Here is a 22,935-nt window from a genome sequence, read left to right on the forward strand (position 1 = left end):
TCTCTTCCTTATAAAGGGTTGTTAATAATATAGATAGCTTTGATCCTACCGGGCACGTCTTTTTAGTGCTAACGGTTAATCGTAAGGATGCTATTTAAATGCTTTTGATATTCTAAATCAACTTCCAATATACAAACCCATCTAAAATCGTTTTCTGCCTTATAGTCCAACCATGCAAGTTTTTCACGTTTACATATGCTAAGTATGTGAAACATTTATACATTTTGTATTTTATATTTATTATTTTATATATTACTGCACTGTAAAATTATTTTCTTATGTGTTTTCTATTATTATTATTATTATTATCTTACAATACTTAAGATACCATGCTTTAATTATATTCATTTTTACCGTTGAATCCCAGAATTAGACAGATGTAGTGAAACACCAGTAGGAGCTATTCCATATTCCTTTAAACATACATCTCTAAAGTTCTCAAATACGTATGTTAGAATTAATACATTTCTTTTTCTAAAGTTTAGCATATTCTGTAAGGTTTGTAATATAAAATGACTTGAAAACATTTTTGCATGCTCACATTTATTTTACATTTTAAAGAGTTTTATTAAGTATAAAAAAGAACACTTCTTTCTGAGGTATTTCCATTTCTCTTAATATTTCATTTGAGTCAGTATAATGATATGGATATATACATTTTAATAATTAAACCCAATAGATCTTAATATGTTTTTATATTTAAGAATGACTTTTAACTCCTATAACTTAAGCAAACATTCGGCCAAATAATATCATCCTTATATTTCGTAATAAGGGTTTCATCTAATAAATATGTCACAGTTTTCTAATCTATTAGAACACCATACTCATTTCTAATATTTGCTTGTAACGCACTGTAAATTCGCAATATTTTGGAACCAAATTTAAATTAAAATTCTCATTAAGAGGTGAACGTAGACCAATGAATGGGTAAGTTAGAGCACATGAAAATATGGATTTTTTTACATGTAGTGCAAGAGAACTGAATGTAAAGGATATATAAAATTCCTTAATAAGGAAATATTTAAAGAAAGATACGACTAACTACTTTCTGATTTATATAATTCTGAATTCTGAATGACTTACCTATGAGACTCTTAAATTTAAGATTACTTTTTAAGAAATTTAATAGGAAGATATAAATACATTTATTCTTCGTTACGAAAATACTTCCGGAAGTAAATCAAATAATTTGTGGTTTTGTGCGCATGGAAAGCGGAACAGAAACTGAGTTCATTCAGAATTCTGGAAAGCTGAATGGAAATAAGTAGCAGCATAGGAGGACCTGTATTTGAATCGATAGGGCAATAATAATAACAACGCCCTGGATTTATACGAACGCCGCTCCTTAGGAGTGTTGTTTGTTTTTGTCCAGATGACTCATTTAGAAGGAAAGAGTTGAGGGTAAACACGCACCTGTTTAATTTAATTGGGTATCAGAAGAATTATCGGAATTTGCTTTGCTTTTCTCCATCGTCCAGCCAACGCTCATATGAGTTGATGAGACTTTTATCCCAACTGAGATTTACCCCTTGTTATAGTTGTGCAACTACTGGATGGAAAGCTGTATACGGCGACTATGGTAGTATTGCCCGATGAATATTTTTTAGCGTACTCCCAAATTAAGTTTCAATCATACTTAGATTTAGGTGAAATCGTAGGAATTTACAGAGCATTTAGGAAAATGAACTTTGTTATTATTCCACCACTAATGAAAATAATATGTTCTTTCCTTTTCATTATTAGTAAATTTTATGTTTCATTTCTACGAAGGACGAAAAATAATGTAACCTTTCACATAGTAGTAATAATTAATTAGACAAGTTGTTAGTAATATTTTATGATTTTATAAAAAATTGTTTCTTCATGGTGTGATTTCCCAATTGCGTTTGTAATGTTGTATAAGTTGAAAATAAACTGTGAAAATTAAGAATTTATAATTATACAATTAATTTCCATGTAAACGGACATAAACAACGTATTGCTTATAGCTTAAATTACAATTAAGTGACTAATAGTGTGCGTTACATGAATAAATGTAATATTTTTTTTCGAAGAGCGTAATAAACTTGTTAAAACTCTAAATCCAGTAGTTGTGTTTCCCAATAGTTGGATACGTTTCCCAATTTTGAGTATACTATTCAAATTTTCTTTTTCATGTTTCACAAACTTTCCAGGTTACCAACTGAAAGCTTTAACGCAATTTTGTTCTTCTGACACAATCTTGTTCCGATATTCATGCACAATAAACACAAGTTCTGGAAACATGTAAATAAATCGCTTTAAGATCGATTTGTTGTGAAATCTAAGGAACCGGGCTTGGTTCGTAATTATAGGAGATCATTACGTGGAAGCGTAGTACTCACGACGTCCTCTGCAGAGAGAGAGGCAACAGCCTTTGTGGGTCTAAACCCTCTCGGATAATACTCAACCACTTGGGGAGTTATAGCTGCCACAAATCCCCTATACTACAGGTCTTCAATTACACTGTTCAACAAGAAAATGTGAGTTGAACAAAATTGTCTAATTCTTATTGATTTTGTGGTGCTGATCAAGAATGTGAAAGCGAAAATCGAGTACTAGCTCTGTTTTCTGTTATACATTCATGTCTAAAAATAAAGTTGTAATAGAGAATATATTCGGTTTATTTGGGGTAAAAATGTCCCTTATCTGGCAGCACTGGAGGAACTATACAAAATCTTGGTATCTTTCTGTTCCTTGTCACAGTTGTGTTCTGCTATTATTCGGAACAACATCACTATTAGAACACATTTGCAGTGCCTATGATTTGGAGGGAACCAAGCGACCACACCAAAGATAGCTGCTTTTGTATGTTTCTTTCTGTCCAGAAGGGAATTTTAAACAAGAATAACCGGACCTTGGTATATCCTAATATTCCTTCTGCAATGAGCACATATCCATATGGAAAAGGGCTATCTGTTCTTGACCCACCCAAAGAATACGACCTTACTTCCAATGATGATAAAGAAATTGTAGTTCCTGTACCTAGTACTTCGAACAACTCTGACTTTGTGGTAAACCATCCCCAAGTTAATCACATATACTCCCTAAAGAAAAGCTGAGGATCAGGGGTTTAGACCTACCAGAAAGCAAAGCAGAAATTTTAGCTTTACAAGAATGGTATTTATTACAAGAATTAGTAAATGTTTTAGTGTATAAGAATAGGGAAAAGAAGTTTACTTTATGTTTTACTATGCAAGGCACACTTGTAGCGTGTATAAGTATGTGGTCTCTTGGAGGCTCTCAAAATTAATTACGATGTTACGAAGTGGAGGCTCTTCTTAGATTCGTCAAAGGCGAGTTTGAGGTCAGTGCTTTTACATATTTGAAATTAACTTCCTTCAATTCCAGTACGTTATGCATTTCATTTGAAAGAATGTTATGAAAATTTAAAACGTTTTCTTTAAACCATTTTATATTATGATTTTCAGTGGCTCTTTTGTGGTGACCTCAAAGTGGTAGCTTTGTTGTTAGGTATACAGTTACGGCATACAAGATATTGGTGATTTATTTGTGAATGGACGACTAAGGATCATGCATCTCACTACAGCAAAAGTGACAGGAGTACAAGAGAAACTCTTCAGCAAAAGGTAAAAAATGTCCAACTTGAACACCTTTTGATCATAGGCGAATTTTGCTTTCCCGTTTCACACTAAATTAGGTCTCATGAAAGGTTTTGTTAAGAGCTTGAATCAAAAGGGTGAGGCCTATAAGTACTTAAGAGAAAAGTTCCCTCGCTTAATTGACGCTAAAGCTAAGAAAGACGTCTTTATAGGACCACAACTTCGGCAGCTATTAAGAGATCATACATTTGAGGAAATTCTACAAGGTAAGGCAAAGGCTGTGTGGAAAAGTATTTTTCATAGTTATTAAGAAAACATCGAGCACAAAATTAAAGACAAATTGTGGCCGCGTATCAAATAATATAGGGATAGGTTATGCGTTTAATAAGCTTAATAGGTTATGCGGTTACTTAAGATATTAAACGGACAATAGATCTTTTGTACAATCTCTCATGAGTTGTATTCATTATTAAAAAAAATAAAAAATCTCCTAGAAGTGGATTCGAAGTGACGTTCTTAGCATTTGTAATTCAGCACATTTACAACTATACCAAGGTCAATGGCTGCTAGACTCTCAGTTTTCGTCGTATTTATTCGTATTTGTATTTTATGTTCCCACTTCGAAAATTTGTACTCTTTTTCTCCGTTTCGCAGCTGTTATTAGCTTTCTATTTGATGTCGTCATTTATGCGCACTATGCGCTAATTGTATTCACAGCTTGTGCCCTTCTGCAATGTCAAATTCAGGTTTGACTTTTCTCCTTACATTTACTACATATTTGGTTGATTTAATTCTCACATTCTTCATCAAAAGACCGATGTACATTTACTTTTCCGACAAGCCGTACTGAAAATTGCAGTCTAAGATAATGCATTAAGTATAAAAGAGCGATATCCTGGGGCGCATTATGTTTTTTTTCTTGACTGAGAACTATTTCCTCTGTAGTGTTGGCGGTACGAATTTAAAGAAGAGCGCGTGCCGATCACACTAGACTGCCGGGAGAAAGAATATAAGTCACAAATTGGCCAAAATGAGGTAAGTCAAAATTTGAGATCTATGAGTCATGCTCCAGCTGCTGTTCACACGGTATACGTCAAATCTAAACATGAGCTGAATAATCGCGTCTTGGTACTGTTAGTATAAGTCATTCATACTTACGCCTGGCAGGGAAGGAGAGTATATGTTTACTTTTATTGTTTGGACCAACATATAAACTTGTGACTTAATAGTATAAGTCAGCATAGGCCTATACTATAAAACCAAAGAAGTTATGTGTGTTGAAAGAGTATAAGTCATATTTTAATTTTATTATCAGATAATAGATTCTTATCTCACATGTTTAATAATGCTACTTAAATCTTAAACTACGGCTGCTTAATCGAATCAATAACATGCGTTTTGAAGCCTATTCAGTTTTTGTCTAATGCAGTTTTTCCTAATCGCATTATTTTCTTTACATTGGTGAAGGTATTGCAACAGTGTTTAACAATCAACAAGCAGTGTACGATACTTCCCGCCTTCTCCCCTCCGAAATTCAGTTTGCTTCTCGTGTGTGTTTTTTTAAAAGGTAACTACTAGAGTCTGAAAGCAATGGATTTCAGGGCGAAGATAATCTTAGAATTGGTGAAAGCATCGCAACCAAATATCGGTACAAATGGTAAGTAGTATAATGTGGTGTAAGGCACTTTTAATGCACTTTTGTATATCCAAATAATAGACCCAAGCATATCAATTTGGAGACCCTGTATACAACATCAAATAATATATTATTATTTTAAAATTATGTTCAAACTTTCATAAACATTTGTTTTTGAATTTATGATATTTCACAATGAAGCAATGCAATCCTTTGTAACTCTGCTTCATAAAAGTATAAACTTGTTTTTCTTATGTGAAACTAATAAAAAACAGTCGTGTGGTAACACAGCTCAAAGGTCACCGCAAACAAGAGGCGGGAAACGAACGACGTTATAACTTCTGAATGTATAGATAATGCGTTGTCAATAGATACGATAGATATTCTTTATGTATTTTTTCAGGATTCGATCAGGAAGTTGACTCACTTCAAAACGATGAAGTATGTGTAGAGTCCATCCATGAAAGCAGTAAACAAGTGATCTCAACGTTGACCACGCCATAGTCACACGGAAAAGAAAATTTCCTACTGAAAATTTCAACAGGGAACAAAGTTCGAGTGGCTCCTCTAAAGATGTTTTAGAAAATGTTAATATCGCTATATACTAGGCAAGTGCGGGAGAAAGCAATGCTTGTATGCTACAGTGAAAATGAATCTTCTGACCTTAGCAGCTATGATTCAGTCCAAGACAAACCATATGTAACTGATAATGATAGTGAAAGTGATAGTAACAATGTAATATTCCAACCGAGTATTACTGATACACGTCCCACGAAATCCAGACTAATTCAAGGATATTCCATAAATTCAAGAAGGAACAGACAGGAGAGGAAAGTGAAAAGAAACACCGGAAGAGAATACATCAAGTCGCACGGTAAAGTCGTCAAGTACAGATGTTCAAAACCATTAAAAATGTACCGCGTAAAGTGTAAAGATCTTCTAGATTAAATTTATAGTGATGGACGGTGTATAAGGGAGAAGCTGTTTGAAGAATACTGGTTGTTGTGGGACAAAAATAAAAGGGTAGCGTACGTTGCGTCTCTCGTTGAATCCAAAGAATCTGCAGTTCGGAGAAATAGAACAAATGATCCTGAAAAAGCAAAAACAAAAAAAACAACAAAGACAAACACTTTCCATTTCAAAATCGACGCTAAACGCGTACGTGTGTGTAGAAGTTGTTTTATGTTAACATTATATGAAAGTCAAAAGTTTGTTACACGGGCTATTGCCGATGGAGCCACTTCTGTTTCTGGAACCACATCAGACGATAAAAGAGGCCGCGGTGCGCCAGGAAACAAACACTCCGACAAAAAACTTGATGAAATAAAGCACCATATCTGTTTATTCTCAGCATATGAATCGCATTGCACAAGACGTAAAAGCAGTCGTTTGTTTTTGCCACCACATTTGAATTTACAGATTATGTACAAGTTTTACACCGAGCAACATTTGAATCCGGTATCTCGTAACATATACGAAAGACAATTTCATAAGATGAATCTAAAATTTAAGCAGTCTAAAGTTAATACCTGCCACAAGTTTGATGTTTTACATATGCGAAAATCTATCGCTCTGAATGAAGAAGTGAACATTGCCCAGGAAGAATTGAATCAACACCATTTACAAGCTGAACTTGCATACCGTGCAAAGAACAAGGACAAACAAATAGCAAAACAGACTTTGTCAATGACATGCTACACTTTGGACCTTCAACAATGTTTACCAACTCCTTATCTGAATACGTCCGTGGCATATTACAAACGTCAGTTATGGACGTTTAATTTAACAATGCACGAAACGAGTACTGGAAGTGTAAACTGTTACATGTGGTACGAAACTGATGGTGCTCGGGGAGGAAACCAGATCGCCACATGCATATACAAAGAACTTACGTCTCTTCCTTATGATGTGAAACATGTTGTGTTATATTTAGATACTTGCGCCGGCCAAAACAAAAACTCGCATTAGCTCCTATGTTTTTTTTTGTTATGCAAGACAACGAACACCTTGAATGCATTGACCACAAATTTTTTGTTAGTAGTCAATACCACATGGAATGCGATGTCGACATTGGATTGATACAGAAACAGAAGAAGAGATTAAGCATACCAATTTCCTACCCTCATGATTTGTATCAAGTGGTGCGTTCGGTAGGCAAAAAGACCTAATTCAATGTTAGGGAGCCCAAATACAGTGATTTCATCGACTTCGGTGATCTCTACAAAACTGTTTTTGTTCTTCGCAAAAAAGATGAAGACGGAGCTCAATTTAGTTGGCATAGTGCAAAATGGTCCATGAAGAAAATGAGTAAAAAAAAGATTGCAGTGTCACTTGTACGAATTTTATTTTGAGAAAAATGAATGAAGTTCAGTTATTGATGTTCATTTACAAAGAACTGCTTAATATAAGCATTGTGCGTTTATTGTGCATCTTCATTTAATTTTCGTGAAATACAGTTATTTTAAACATTTGAGAAATCTAAGCGAAAGCAATTTATAAAATGAATTGAAAAAATACATGTAGAATAATGGTGTTTCTGTCTAGTGGCAAGAAATATTCTACTCCCAAGGAAAATAACTTTCTTTTGGAATAGAATACTACTAGCCATTAAAAGGAAACATCATTATTCTAAACGTATATTTCAATATTTATTATTAATACTTGCACAACCAGAAACCTTTTTAAAAGTACATTTTGACGAAGAATAAAAGTTGAATTTCGTTTATATGACGAATATTACATGTGTATCACGTAATGTAAAATAGTGCATAATTGAATAAGTTCAAATCAAGACGCTGGTTAAAAGAGTATAAGTCAAATATTTCAAAGACCGTTTGATATTAGTGAAAGATTCCTCTTTTGTCAACATTCTACTTGCTAGCAATAATGTTTCGTTACGACAGTGTTTGGCAAAACTGTAACGTATTTCAGTAAAATAAAAAAAATCGCTACCTGAAAAACTGTATTTTTTGATATATACTCTTTCTCCCGGGCAGTCTAGTATTCATGTAGTATGAGATTTTCACGAGTTAGGAAACAAAATAGGGAAGTAAAAGTCTGGTATAATAAGTGACCTGAAGAACGGCGAACCTGACGTTACGTTCAGTGTCAATTAGTAGTTAATTTCAAATTATCTCCTTCTTATATTTTACCTTTCCTTTTCTTATTCTTGATTAAAGGTTTAATCCGAGTTAGTAATGAGTTACTTTCCCACCGTAGGAGACATCCACACCAACGCGTTGGGTGAAATTAGGAACATACCAAACAGGAACTTCCAGCAATGGCAAGCTCGGTGAAACAAATGTGTGTGTTCTAAAGCAGCCTATGGTGAAGGCGATAAACTGAATGTTTTCCTATATTCTGGTAATAAGTAGTTACAACGAAATTCCATGTACTTTTTGACTGTCCTTCGTACATCTTACACTGAAAAGATGTTCAAAGATATTTTTGAAATTGTTTAAATAAACTTGAGATTCCGAGGGAAGAACGATTGCTTTAGCTAATTTGAAATAATTTTTACAAGTTGTCATATTAAACTAGATTTTCTATGACGACCATTCGGGGTTATCGTTTTAGATATTTTTTAAATGTAGATTAGTATAAATTTAAAACAAATAATAAAAATCTTACATAAACATAATACTAATACCTTCAGAAACTACTTCCTTGATGAGACCTTGAGTTTTATTCTCTGCCCATTTGTTTATTACATCAGCAGCTTCTTTAGGGTTATGAAAATCTACAGTCTTAATGAAGCCATCATATACAGTCTTCACTACGTCTAAGTAACTATGTAAATTATTGAATCTTGTGTCCGAGAACAATGCATTTGCCATATCCAAAACATTCTCCGAGTTGTTATTCTGAAAAACTTAAGTTTTATTTACTAAACATTTTACTGTTTTTACAAGTAATAAGAGTACTACCATACGAGAACACAAACAAAAATAAGTGCAATTTGCTAGTGTAAACTACCTTTCTTTTACTTTGAGTGAACATGTAACAAATTCACATGTCCAACAGTTCACAACGTATTACTAGGAACTATCAAAATAATGTTAGTGCAATTAAAGTAAAGTTGTCGACTTTGACGAAAAATATGCATTAGAATTTACCCTTAATTTAGTCTTTTTGTTTGCTCAGTGCTATCTATGTTTCATCTTAGCAAATGAAAGTGTAAGTTTGATAATACGTTTCGGATATATCGGTATACTGTCTTCTTAGATAGCCTTATAATGAAACATTGATAAGGTTATATTATGGTATCTATTTGTATGTAACATCTATATTTGAAGTAATTAGTATATGTGAAGTTCAATATTTTTAATTTCACGAAGTTCGTTTTTCCACTCATTAATGATTATTTACGTTAACTTGGATAATTTATTTGTTTCGCTATAAAAGCATTTTAAAAATTTGTGTTGATCCTTTGTAGCATCAGAATAATTTTCTGTAACTTCCTTCTACAGATTCAGTTCGGAAAATACACCAGCAAAAAGGAACGGTTAGGAAGGTGAAAAGCAAAATGCATTACACTCTAAAACAATGTAAATGCAAGCGAATGAATATGTTGCAACGGGGTCATGTTAAAATACAACTAACATTGTGATTTCACGTGTGTTCTCAAAGAATCTTTATTAAAGTTCACGAGTCCTCAAAATTTCATCTGGCGCACAAAAATGGAGCAAGCAATGAAGTAACAAACCACACGATATCAAAATAATTAAAGAGTGAAACCAATCCAAGAAAGAGAAGAACAATGAGTTAAGGCAGTGTTTAATTCACGTAAAATATTAAGATTGGAATGATTCGTGATCAGTGGAGGTTCCTTCATCTCCAGGCCAGTCCAGTTTTTTCAGCTTTAGTTTCTCGTCGTGAAATCATCCTTCAATTTGAGACTGGACTAAGTTCTGTCCGAACGTTCTCAGTCAGTTATCTTGAATCTTTGCAGTCATTTCACAGTTTTCGTCTGACGGCTGAGAATATTATTTGTTGTCCGAGATTAAAATTGGTCAAGCCAACTTCTTCATTACGATTCAGATACCACCAGACACTTTACATCTGCTTCAAATATCACCGAGAGGAAAGACGAGAGGACAAAATCTTAACAACCGCCAACACGTCTCAATTCCTAAAGTTCAATGCCACAGAATGACCAGCAGTTGTCAGGTTTATCCTCGCTGCTATCAGGAAGTGTTGTTGCCCTATTCCAGGAAACCCTTGGATTGCAACAGATTTGTCTTGGTGACTAGTGATGTTGCATTCATTGACGACTTGAAAACCACAGTCCATCGTTAACATTAAAATCATTCGTTCACACATTGAAGTCTTTGCTTTCGCTTGAACACACACAAAGCGATCCAAATGGGGTTAGCGTGGTTTAGATTATTACTCACAATAGAGTATGAGTGGCGATCGCTTACTATTAGCGGTATTGGAGGTAAGTAGGTTTCTCTACCCTAAAACACACCAATGAGAGACGAAAGCGATGCCTTAAACGACGTAATATAGGGGAGAGAACATCTAATCAACGCGTAAGTGAAACACTGAAATAAGGTAACTTTGGTCGCCTTCCAATTAGTAACTTTACAAAATTAAGTGGAATATAGAAGCAGGTATGAAGCTTTTTCAACTTAATTTAGCATATGTTTTGAAAGTAGTACCAAAAATGTGATAAAAATGTGCCTCACAAAATACAAAAATTAAAAAAAAAATATATGCTCTTCAAATTAACGGCATATCAGAAGAACACTTTGGGCAGGACAAGCTTCCGTTTAGCCCTTCCCACTCAACTGAAGGCCACCAAAATAATACGAAATAATAGTGAAAGAAATGTGCTTTCAGAGAAGCATCAAAACAAAACCAAATATGCTCAATAATTTACTTCAGAAACAGGGCTGCCAAATTAGGGACTAGCCTACCCAGCGAGGACCGTACCATCAGACTCATATCCCGTATCCGTACCATCAGACTCATACACCCTGTGCAGTGTTTCATCCGATGATGAATCTGCTGCTTGTGAGGATGTTCCACAATCTTCGAGTACACACTCAGATCCCAATTACGCTCTAGTGCCTGACACTAATGAGCCACATGTGATAAGTCAGGAAAAGCTGAAAGATCTGATCAGAGACTTAAACCTTCCTAAGTCTAAGGCCCTGTTGCTTGCATCACGACTTCAACAGTGGAATCTACAAAACCAAGATGTGAATATATCGATGTATAGGAAAAGAGAGCTGAGCCTAGTTCCTAATTTTACAAAGGATGGTGTATTGCAGTGACATTCCATCGCTTATGGGACAACTGAAGTTGAACTACAACACTGGAGATTGGAGGCTATTCGTAGATTCCTCTAATATAAATTACAAATCAGTGTTACTACACAATGGCAATGAAAAGCCAGCTATCCCTATTGCTCATGTTGTATTTTGAAAGGAACATACTAGAACATGCGAAACCTATTGTAGAAAATAAAGTACGGACAGTTCCAGTGGTCTGTATGCGCTCGCCTTAAGGTTATTGCCATCCTCACCCATTTACAAGGATGTTACACAAAGCAATGCTGCTTCTTGTGTCATAGGGATAGTCGAGCCAAAGATCAGTACACCATCACCAAATGGCCGAGAAGGAAGCAACTGGTCCCAGGGGAGAAGAACGTGGCTAATGAACGTCTTGTGGATCCGGAGAAAATATTCTTTCCACCCCTTCATATCAAATTAGGGCTCATGAAGATTTTTGTCAAGACCCTGAACTGGGATGGTGAAGCATTTAATCATCTCACAAAACTATTCCCAAGACTCAGCGAGGGCAAGGTGAAGGAAGGTGTTTCTACGGGACCACAAATCAGAGACGTTTTTTAAGGATACTACATTTTCTACTAAGCTTAATGAAGTGGAAAGTGAGGTTTGGGCGCCTTTCGAGAAGTGTGCACTAACTTTCTAGGGAATCATAAGTCACCTGATTACAAAGATATTGTGGGCAGGTTAATTAATTCATTTCGTAACATGGGATGCAATATGTCCCTAAAGTTACACTTCCTGCATTGCCACCTGGACTTCTTCCTAGAAATGTACAGCTTGGGAGAGGTCTCTGACAAACACGGGAGAGGCTTCACCAGCAAATAGCTTCCATGGAGAGGCGCTACAGTGGTAAATGGAGTGTGAATATGTTGGCAGACTTCTGTTGGAATGTGACCCGCAAGACACCCTGTAGTAATTACAAAAGGAGTAGGAAAACCACGTGAAGCTTTAACTTTAACTTTTTTATGCAATTTAATCTTCATAGTTTATGTTGATATTTAAATTATAAGGAGCACACTATTATGGGTGGAGAATAGCATCTTTGGGAGGATGTTGAAACACCTCCCCCTCCTTCCTGAAAACTGGTACTTCCTGGAGAGAAAGGGTTACGGATTTAAACTCAGGAGCTCGAAATATATTGGAATCACCTATTTTGATTCGTGGGAGCGAAAAAAGTTTCATTTGGTCGATGAGTGACCAACGAACGTGAAAAAAAGCAAGAATACGAATAGCGAAAGAACAGTATATTAAGGAGGAAGATAACACTATTTTGTAGGACCTTGAATAAATAGTTGAGGAAAAGATTCATAAAATGCTCCGTGTATATTATTGTTCTCTATGCTGTAGAAACGGACATTTGTGGATTAACTTATGGACATTATACATAAATGATGAAAAATTACTGGAACACTTCAATATTAGGATAACGGGAAGAATGGGGAGAAATAGCTGGGTCCAGCGGAAGCGAATCAGGGAATTTCAAGAATGGTAAAAGAGAAAATGCCACCTTTTGATATTATTAAAAAGAGGGAGTAAATCTGGTTAAAACAATGGTTAAGAAGAAAGTGGATCATGCGGGACGTGATAGAGAATATGCAGAAAAGAGATATATAGAACGAAGGAGACTACAATTATTGGACGATATCAAAAGAGAGAAATCATACATGAAGATGTTATTCTTAGACTATGGAACATGGAAGCTTCTCAGGTGCGGCAGGTGACCCGTCAATAATGGTAGAATACCTAGGATGATTATGAGAGATGATCTCTTTTCTTTTCAGTAAAGAATGAGTCTCATTTTTATAGGCCATGTCCAAGCAAATAACCCATCGGGAAATATATGGACTAAAGTACCATTCTTGTTAATATTGAAAACAATATCAGTTTCGGCAAAGAACAAAACGTTGCGTGAAAATTGAATTTGTAATCATCATTAACGTATACTGCAAAAGTGCAAACAAAACAATAGACATAGCCTTATTAAAATCCGAAGTGTTTGAGTACTTCAAAATCATTTGATAATACAAACTAACATCTTTGAAATAACTTAGCCAATGAACCACTGGTCGACAGTAGTTTAACCAAAAATATATGTTATACATAAAAGGCTAATACAAAACCATTTATTACATGAAACAAATGGTAACGTAGTCAGCGCAGTTAGAGTGCCTGTCAAGGGTCTTAAACTTATGGATGTAAAACGCTTATTTTTTATAAAAGTTAGTTTTATCTTTTGGTTATATAACCCAGAGAACAGTTTAACAAATATTAGAAATGGTTAAATACCTTATATTGTGTTTGATCATAGCTTGTGAATGATATATTTTCTTATGCCTGTTGAATAGGCATTTTAAAAGTATTACTAATACTATTGAAATCCATAACAAATATCTACACATTTTGGTTTTAATAATGAATTATTCTGTTATTGTACATTCCTATAGACATCAACCGTAATTCCAAATTCAATATTCATGTCTCTGTTTGATGTTTTTCCAAGTCAATTAAGTTGTTCATATAAACTCACGTAGTACTTAAACATATATAATTTATGTTGGATTCTCTACCGGAAACATAATCTATGGGTAATGGTCCTCATCCTCTATACTTAGTGTAATGCGTGCGCTTTTCCTAATGTCATATGTAGAATCTTTATTTATACAGTAATACATACAAATCGTGAAGATCTTTAAAATGTTATTTTTTTCTAATATAAATGTTACTTATAATAGCAAAAGTTTTACGTGAGCTTTGCATTAATTCATATCTCAATCATACTTCATCGCTAATATTTAGTACTGACTAATTGTGTGTTTCAATTCTCTTCAGCACTTTCTTAAGAATATTTATCATTTGTAGATCTGAAATGCATAAGAAAATTATTATATATCTAATTTAGATTTTTGTAAGAAAATAGGCTTTAAACGCTTTAACGAAATTCATGTTTGATTATTATTAAAAATGTTTGGATTGCAACTCTTTTTTTTGTCAGCAATATTAATAAATAACATAAAATTTGGAGTTATATTCAAGTGCTCTAATATATAGTGTATTATTCTTTGATGGTTTATAATGATTCAAAATAAAATAAATAATAAGTGGTTATTACAAGATTTCCTAATATGTTTTTGAATTACAGTTTTGTTTTAGTAAATAGTAAACAATTGTATACAATAGTATACAATAAATTCCCACAGTAAATGGTCAATTGAAATAAAGTAAAAAGTATTGTTTACATTCTTTTTAATGAATGCAGTAAAATATACTTTCTTAGAAAAAACAGGGACGTGAGGAGTGACGAAAATGTCAACTAGTATGATTTATTGTCGACAGTGTAAATTACAGTGTAAGTTATTAATTCACTTTTAGTTTAGTGTAATTTCATTACATATACTATATGAGACGTAGATATACAGTTTAAAGTGCGACTCAAACCACATGAGCTCCCTTCAATAATCGAACTTTGGTCTTCCACAAAAATTTGAGTAATCTAACCTCCTAGTAAGCAAGAAGCTTAACTTACATTTGAAATCTAATATTCTGTAGGAATTATTTCCTTTCCACTAAATACCACAAACAAACTAAAGTATTATACTCACTCTTATCTGTGAAAGTATTTCTGTGTAACCTGATCGTATTTTGTCCGTATCATTGGATAAGGAAAGAGCATTGCAAATTTGTTCTGCGGAAGTTCCCTTCGAACCTTCAAGAATCATTAACAAAAGAGTAGATACACTCCAAGATGATACCACTACGTTTTCTTTAGATTGTGCCCAAAGCTCCTAAATGGTTTTCATAAATACATAGAAATTTAATAATATTAATAAATACTTACAACATAAATTAAACAGGTAGAATGGATTTCCCATGAGGACAGGCTGATACCTCGGAAAATGGCAGTATGGCTGATTCTAAGCAAAAGAAGTTCATATGAACATGAGTCCTAATCACAACAATTTGAGAGCTACAGGTTATGAACCAGTTTTTATTTTATAATGCATATTGTTTAACCTGTTGTTATAATACAGAGGTAAGACATTAGAACAGAGGTTGTTCTTTCTAACGGTATGCAATTTGTAGCAGCGGTGGCTTTAGAAGATAAGCTATTGAGGGATATTTGGGAATCAGTGCTTTCATCCAATTCCTTTAAATGACCCTTAATTTCCAAAATTTCCCTCAATACCCCTCTTTCCAAAGATACTTCTGCTACATGTTGCATACTATTCGAACAGCCTTTCCATCATTTTCAAATTCGCCTGGTCGCAATATGCAGAGTAAATAAAAGGTGAGCACTACGCAACATAAAGCCGAAAATGGTTCAAAAATTGTAGATCTCAATCCGTTTAGATTAGGACCAATGTTCATATGAACTTTTTTGTTTAGAATCACCTATATTACTATTTCCAAAATATTGCCCCTTCCTCCTGGGGCACCAAGTATGCACTGACAAGAATAATAAAAATATGTAGTTTTTGACATGCCGAACATTGTTAAATAAAAAATAAATAATCTATTTGAAATGGCATTATTTCTTTTCTATTTACAATAGCACATTTTAGTTATATGTCATATTTTTTGCTTCTGTTGTACTAAAATAATTATTTGTGTTTGCTGTTACATTCAGTTTTTACATTCCGCACTTTTAGTAACTTGAGACATGAAATGTTCTTTAGTACGTCCTTAACGAACATTACGAAACACATGAGCTCTTGCTCGAAACTATATCCGTAGCTACAGTTTTAACGGCACTGAATATAAACACATTGTTAAGATGGGAAAATGAATTATTTGCTGTAAATGATAATTTTATTTTGCTAAGCCCAATATTGTGTTTCGCAGCTAATAATAAAAAAATGAAAATGATTAACAATTTTTATCCATACACACAAAGCATTATTCACCCTGTTCAGTCAATTATTCAGTTAATACAAATCAAAAGGTCAAAATGTGTTTGAGAGTTTGTAATTAATGATTTCAGTAATCGCATATAAGCGTGCTATAAAATTAAAAATAGTATGGTTTTATACAATGAAGAATAGTGAAATTTTATAAGCAGCAAAGGGTTCTGAAATCTGAAATTAAAAAAAATAAAATTCAGTTTTCTTTTGTATGGCAAAAATTTTAAGTTGTAGCAATTCAATTACATTTAACGAATTTAATTACATGCCAAAATATTTATCCCATTTAGTCACTGACACTACAAAATTTGATACTAACAATGATGAATCAGGGATAAAAGTGGATCTGAAAAGTTGACGGAACGGACGATATCACACCGTAACCCGTGAAGATCTTCACATATTGTAATTTTTTAGGAAGTGAAGGGAGGTGATTGATATTTCTGGAAGTGGAATAAAAGCGTCCTTCCCCTCACTTTACTGCTATTCATATATTTTTATCCCTTTCTTCAATAATAAATTGATAATAAATATATAATGGTAACAATTGATCACAAGTGATAACAATACCCAAATTAACAACAAATCCTTTCTTCCAAATATTTCCAATTAAATTTAAGGAGTCTTAGCTCGAGAAAGAATCATATCTAATACTAACTTTCCTAATGATTAAAAGTTGGGAAATGTAGTAAATTTCTACAACTCTAAATTTATTAAGACTTAAGATGTGTCTATTTTGATATGTATATTACAATGTGGCTTATTCATACTGATAAAAAATCAGAAGATTGTATCTTTTTTTAGAAACGGAGAAATGGCTATAAAGCTTTAAAATGGTATCAGAAGCTAGTTTGTTCATATTTCAATTATCGTTATTTAATAGATAGAAAAGATTCATATTACAGATACAAAGAAACATCTAGTTTAGAGTTAAAGCAACTAACTAAAAAAATAACAGTAATTGTTTTAGAAAGACCGAATAGTAACATGGAACGTGTCAAAATGTACATGTGATCAATACAAAAATGACAAAATCCACTTTTCATCATAAGTCGAAGTCTCCACATTACCAACACTCATTTAAAACGCAAGATAATAGTTATAATTTTTAAAAAATAATGTATAAAATTTCTAATTTAAAAGACGGCCGCGGTGGCTCAGTGGTAGAGCGTTCACCTCTGGTACCTGGGGTTCCGGGTTAGATCACAGCGCCCGCGAAGTGAACTTTGTGGTATACAAACACCGTGTGCGTGGGTTTTCTCGGGCTTCTACCGTTTCCTCCCACTTCCTTCATTCCACCATTTCATTTATTACTCACCATCACCGTCTCCTTTAGCTTAACCGGCATAACCGTGGGACGTAAAACTCAAAGATTTCATTTTCTAATTTAAAAGAGCAAAAAATATATTTAAAAATACAGTGTGGAATCAGAACAAAAAATCCATTCCAGATTCTATGAACTTTATCACTGAGCCATCCTAGTTTTTGAAGAAATAAAATACAGGTAAATACATAAACAGTTATATGAAGCACTTCGTTGTTAATACGAATAACTTCTTCCTAATGCCCAAAACATATTCCGACGACCGCTAAAAGCGGCGACCTGCGGTCAAAAATTTTCAGGGCCGACGGTGGCCTAATGTTGCGGTAATGTTACGAAATTATACGAATGCAGGAATTTTGCCTCCAAGGCGGTAATAACGGGACATCTGTCGTTTGTACTCGTCTGAATCACTGGTATCTGCTTGCAACTAACGGGACCACCATATGGCAACTTCCTAACCACCAGTACCGCCATTAATCTATCACATGGTCTCTTCTCTGTCGATTTTAATACCCTATTTTCAATTTTACGAACATGGAATTGCATTGGCATTTCATCATGAAAGTTCTATAGCAATACGTGGTTGAAACATGAACGAACTATCGTTTTAGCGTCTTGTATGTTAACACCAAGGACAATCCGGGTAGTCTGGAGGTAAAGTAAAAACGTAAACATTGGTCAGTAAAGTGAGGGGAGTTGGGATAGGCTGTGTAACCAATGGAGGAGGAATGCGAGCATGTGTTTCGAAAGTATCATTGCGAAGGGGCTGATTGAGTGCAAGGCGGAGTTAGATGTATTTTTTGCGAAAGTCTTCAAGGTGGTATAGGATGTGGGGAAAACTGAGGCACTCATAGAGTTCTCGAATAGGGCTGAGAAGCTTAACTCGATAGGCAATCCGTAAGGTATGACGTTCAAGATCTTGGAGTTTTTCGTATTACTGACAAGAAGCAGACAGCCAGGAGTGAGTCCAAGTGGGAGGATTGGAATAAGGAACACTTTGTACGTTTTCAGAAGCATGTCGGCGTTAAGTTCTCAGGTATCACCTGTCGGACGCTTCAGTAAGTTGAGGAGAATGTATGATTTAATAATAATGTCCTTTAAATGAGATTTTCAGGTGAGGTGGTGATCAAATGTAACTCTAAGATATTTGATTATTTTTGCAGGTACTAAGGATGTGCTGTCAATTGGAAGATTGAACAAGGCAGGGTTGCGATGGATAGATAGCGAGCATGAGAGGGAAGGAAGACTATTGTTTGAGTTTTAGGTTAATTAATTTTCAAGCGCCAGTAATGACACCACATAACAAATGTATTGCAAGTTTGTTCCTTAGACGTTGGTCTGATGAACAGTTTTACACGAGGCTAATGGACAAGTATTGTCGGCGTATTGGAAGAGATGGACCTTTGTTTGAAGAGGACGGAATTCATAAACAAACATAATATAAAGAATAGGAAAACGTGCAGAGCCATGAGGGACACCAGCATGGATGAAGGTGCGTTCGAATATTTTACTAAATCGTGAGTTGGATAGGGTGGTATGACGTGGTGTCGGCGGGAGGTTTCTGTGGTTTCAAAAACATGAGTGCCTTCGAGGTTTTCCATTGAGCGGGAAAGTAACCAGTACGTACGATGAAGATATAGGTCAGCGATAAAAGATAGAGAAGTGAGAACGGATTCTGTTTGATCTGGCGATATGTGATTTTGTCCAGGTCAGGGGCAGTATTGCGTCTTTTAACTAAAATGGAGGTGATGTCCGCTATTGTTATGGTGATGTTAAAGAAATGTCAAGAAGAGTATGATCGACATGTGGTTAAAGCTGAGCAGTGTTTAGATGAAGACGATCAATTGGTTGTGGCCTGTGTTGATTTGCAGGCGGAAGAGGAGTGAACATACACAATAGAGTGAAAATACAAAGGCGTTGGTAGCTGGTCTGAGATGAAGTTGTAACTTGATGGGAGCGTGGTCACTGAATATGATATCTAGAACATCGACCATTAACCGAGATGCAAGACTAGAGGACAGTATAACGACGTCTGGGGTAGTTTGACTGCCGAGACGAGTAGGTTTCGGTAGAGGAAGTATTATGCCGGTCGTATGACTGGCGATAAAGATATTGAAGTGGTCTCGCTGTGCGTCGGAACGGCAATGTAGATTAATATATGCCATTATAATATATGCACAAAATGTGTGAGATATATATAGTGGAAGAATGGTAAAGGAATTATATGGCCAGACCGCAAGTATATTGTAGCAAAAGTAATGTAGAAATTCTTATAGTAGACAGTTCTGAGAAGATGTCCAGGAACGATAGGGAAAGACGAAAACTGCTTACGGTAATGAACGACTAGCGAAAAACCAGTAGCAACGCCGCCCTTGGCACGGGGCAAGACATGTGGATTATCATGGCGGATAAGCTGGTACCCAGGAAGACGACAATGTAGTTTAAAAGTAAGACGGGTTTCATTCAGAATAAATGTATCAACATGTTCTTCTTGGAGTAACGCTTGAAAGAGGAGTTTATGGTGCTGCAAAGAACGAATATAAAGAAATAAAAATGTAAGCCCCATACTGAAAAAGAACGTCTTGTGGATAATGAAGAAGGAATTAAACTGCTGTTCCGTGAGTACGGGATTGAAAGTTGACATACGGTGCAGAGTACATGGCATGATTTTTTTTAACGAAAAACATATTTGCCAGCTAGGACTGGACAGGATATGATGTAGGACATGAGCTCGCAAGAACGGATATATGTATTGTAGGGATAAGGTGAAGAAAGGAAGCAGTTGCGAAATGGTGGCAAGTGCGTCCAATGAAGGTGGTGTCACTGGTTGTGCTTGTTCTAGGGGACATAATGGCACAACATCTGGAGATCTGGTTTGGTCTGATCTGGAAGTTTCGATTTACATTTATAACTATAGGTTGGATGTTTTTCTGGTCACAGAGAGCACCTAGATGGTTGCTGCATATTGGAGCATTTACGGTTCAGAAGCGGACCTGAATAGTAGCCGGAATTTGGTTCTTTATGCCACTGATTGGTTGGATGTTGGCCATAGGTTTAGGAACGCTCACATCTAATACGCAAGAGTTTAGATGTGTGATACGGTTCTACTTGGTGTCGTTTCTTGTAGATATAGGCACCTAGATCCAGAAGATCATTGATGGTCTGCTGGGGAATTGGTGAGAATCCGCACCATGTATGTCGGCCCGTGGTTATTGCGAATTCCAATGCATTTAAGAATATTATGACCTTCTTGGATAATATCCTCCTGAACCTTTTTGCCATTTATACACAGGATCTACTCTGCGACTGACAACGGAGAGAGCAGGTGATTTACGAAGAGGGGTGGTTGCTTTTTGGGTGAAGCAGAGAGTCTTGAGAGTTACCTTTGTGCCGAAGATATCGTAGTAGTGTTCTAAGAGAAATGAGTAGATTGGAGGTATGAATGTCTCTTGCAGGGTTGGAAACTGGTTCATGTCAGTCATGTCAACAGACATGGATGAAGTAGCTGCTGGAGTATCGTTTTGCAGTTTATGTGGTATCTGTTCTAATGGCTGTGAAGTACTATTAGAAGCTACAGTAGTTGAACTTGAATGAGAGCGATTATAATGTATGTTTTTTATATTTTCTATGTTTTTCTCTAGAGACCGCGGCCTCCCCAATTTTGGATTCCAAGAGAGTGTAGAGGGAGCAAGAAGATCAAGTAGTAGAATATAATGAGGACCAGCCAAAGGTTCAGACCCCATTATGTAGAGAACCCCGTTCGGAATGGTTCTCAGGTAGGCTTAAGCCGCTTTTAGTCTGAGTCTGTTTACTCTGGTATTGACTACATCGGTCTACCAGAACAAACACGCAAGCTATCAGCTTCTTTAGCCAGGAAGAGCAAAGGATCGCAAGAAAGAGTTGTACTGACGTGTGGCACGTTAAAGCTTTTATGGTCGATAGTGATATCGACTTGAAAAATGAACACCAAAGACCGACTTTCCGAGCATATTAGAAGCAACTGGTAATTGTCAGTGACAACCTTTAATTGGATGTTATTGTTTGCAACGAGCAAAGCTTTCCGAAATATATTTGATATTTTTGTAAAGTTACCAAAAACGTAACATGTTCTACTGTATTCAGTCATGAAAATAATTCTTTAAGTTTATCAGGTTGACTGCCAAGGTGATTTGAGGGTATTGCTCCTAGGAGGCCATAAATTTCTTCTTACCTTTGGCTCAAACATGGATAGTCATGTCACATTTTTGTCGCGATATTTTGCTTCTATCGAATATGTACGAATGGGAGCCGAGCACCATATGTAATGCTCATTGTCTCACAGTAATTTATGACAATGAGCATCATATATGAGGCTCAAGAACCTGAATAGTTCAGTAGTTTGTGATATCGAGCATGACTATCATTTATGGTGCTCATGGAAAATAAAGTGAGAAAATAAGGTGAGCAAAATATAATAAGGTGAGCAACACATCATATGATGCTCATGGCAGACAACCTGTTATTTGCCACCTGATTATTCTTACATGAGTAGCAGTGCTGCCAGTTATTGTTCCTATATCCTATCAATGGGCATAACCGAGTTTTCTCCATCATTCAGCGGTCATTCGCGAAAAGTCTCTATAGCACCGGCTGGCGGAAAAGCAACTGATTGCTATCTTTCCGACTAACAGTTGACACATTTGAATTATATGTCTCTGGCCATCTTTTCTCAATGGTACGTCCAACGAGAGCCGACGCACTTAACGCACCGACGCAGAGGTAGGCAAGCTGCTTGAAAATGCCCTTGAACCTTTGGCACTTGAAGCATTGGAAATAATGTTTCTTTCTGGCGGTTCTATTCATGTGTAGCATTAAGACTTATTTCAAAATTCTGAATATGATCAATATGAAGCTGGATACTATACAGCTTTGATTGTCATTTTTTATTCTTGACTTCTGTGGTATATTGTAGTTGGTGCCACGACTTTGTAATCGTTCTGAAGCTTGCACTTTTGTGTATCTTTTAATGAATACACCGAAGATATTTTTTGATTCAATATTTAGTTATTACTTGTTGTAATTCATAGTCCTGGGTAGGAAAGCAATCATATATCCAAATTTTGATTATGTCTGAGATAGTCTTAATATCATCTACCTTTAAATCTAAACAAGTTCGGTGTTTAGAGTGGATGCTTTTTTCTGTGTAATTAGTGGC

The sequence above is a fragment of the Thermobia domestica genome, chromosome 18, assembly GCF_964235325.1.
Source record: "Thermobia domestica chromosome 18, izTheDome1.hap1.1, whole genome shotgun sequence".
In the NCBI taxonomy this organism is placed as follows: Eukaryota; Metazoa; Arthropoda; class Insecta; order Zygentoma; family Lepismatidae; genus Thermobia; species Thermobia domestica.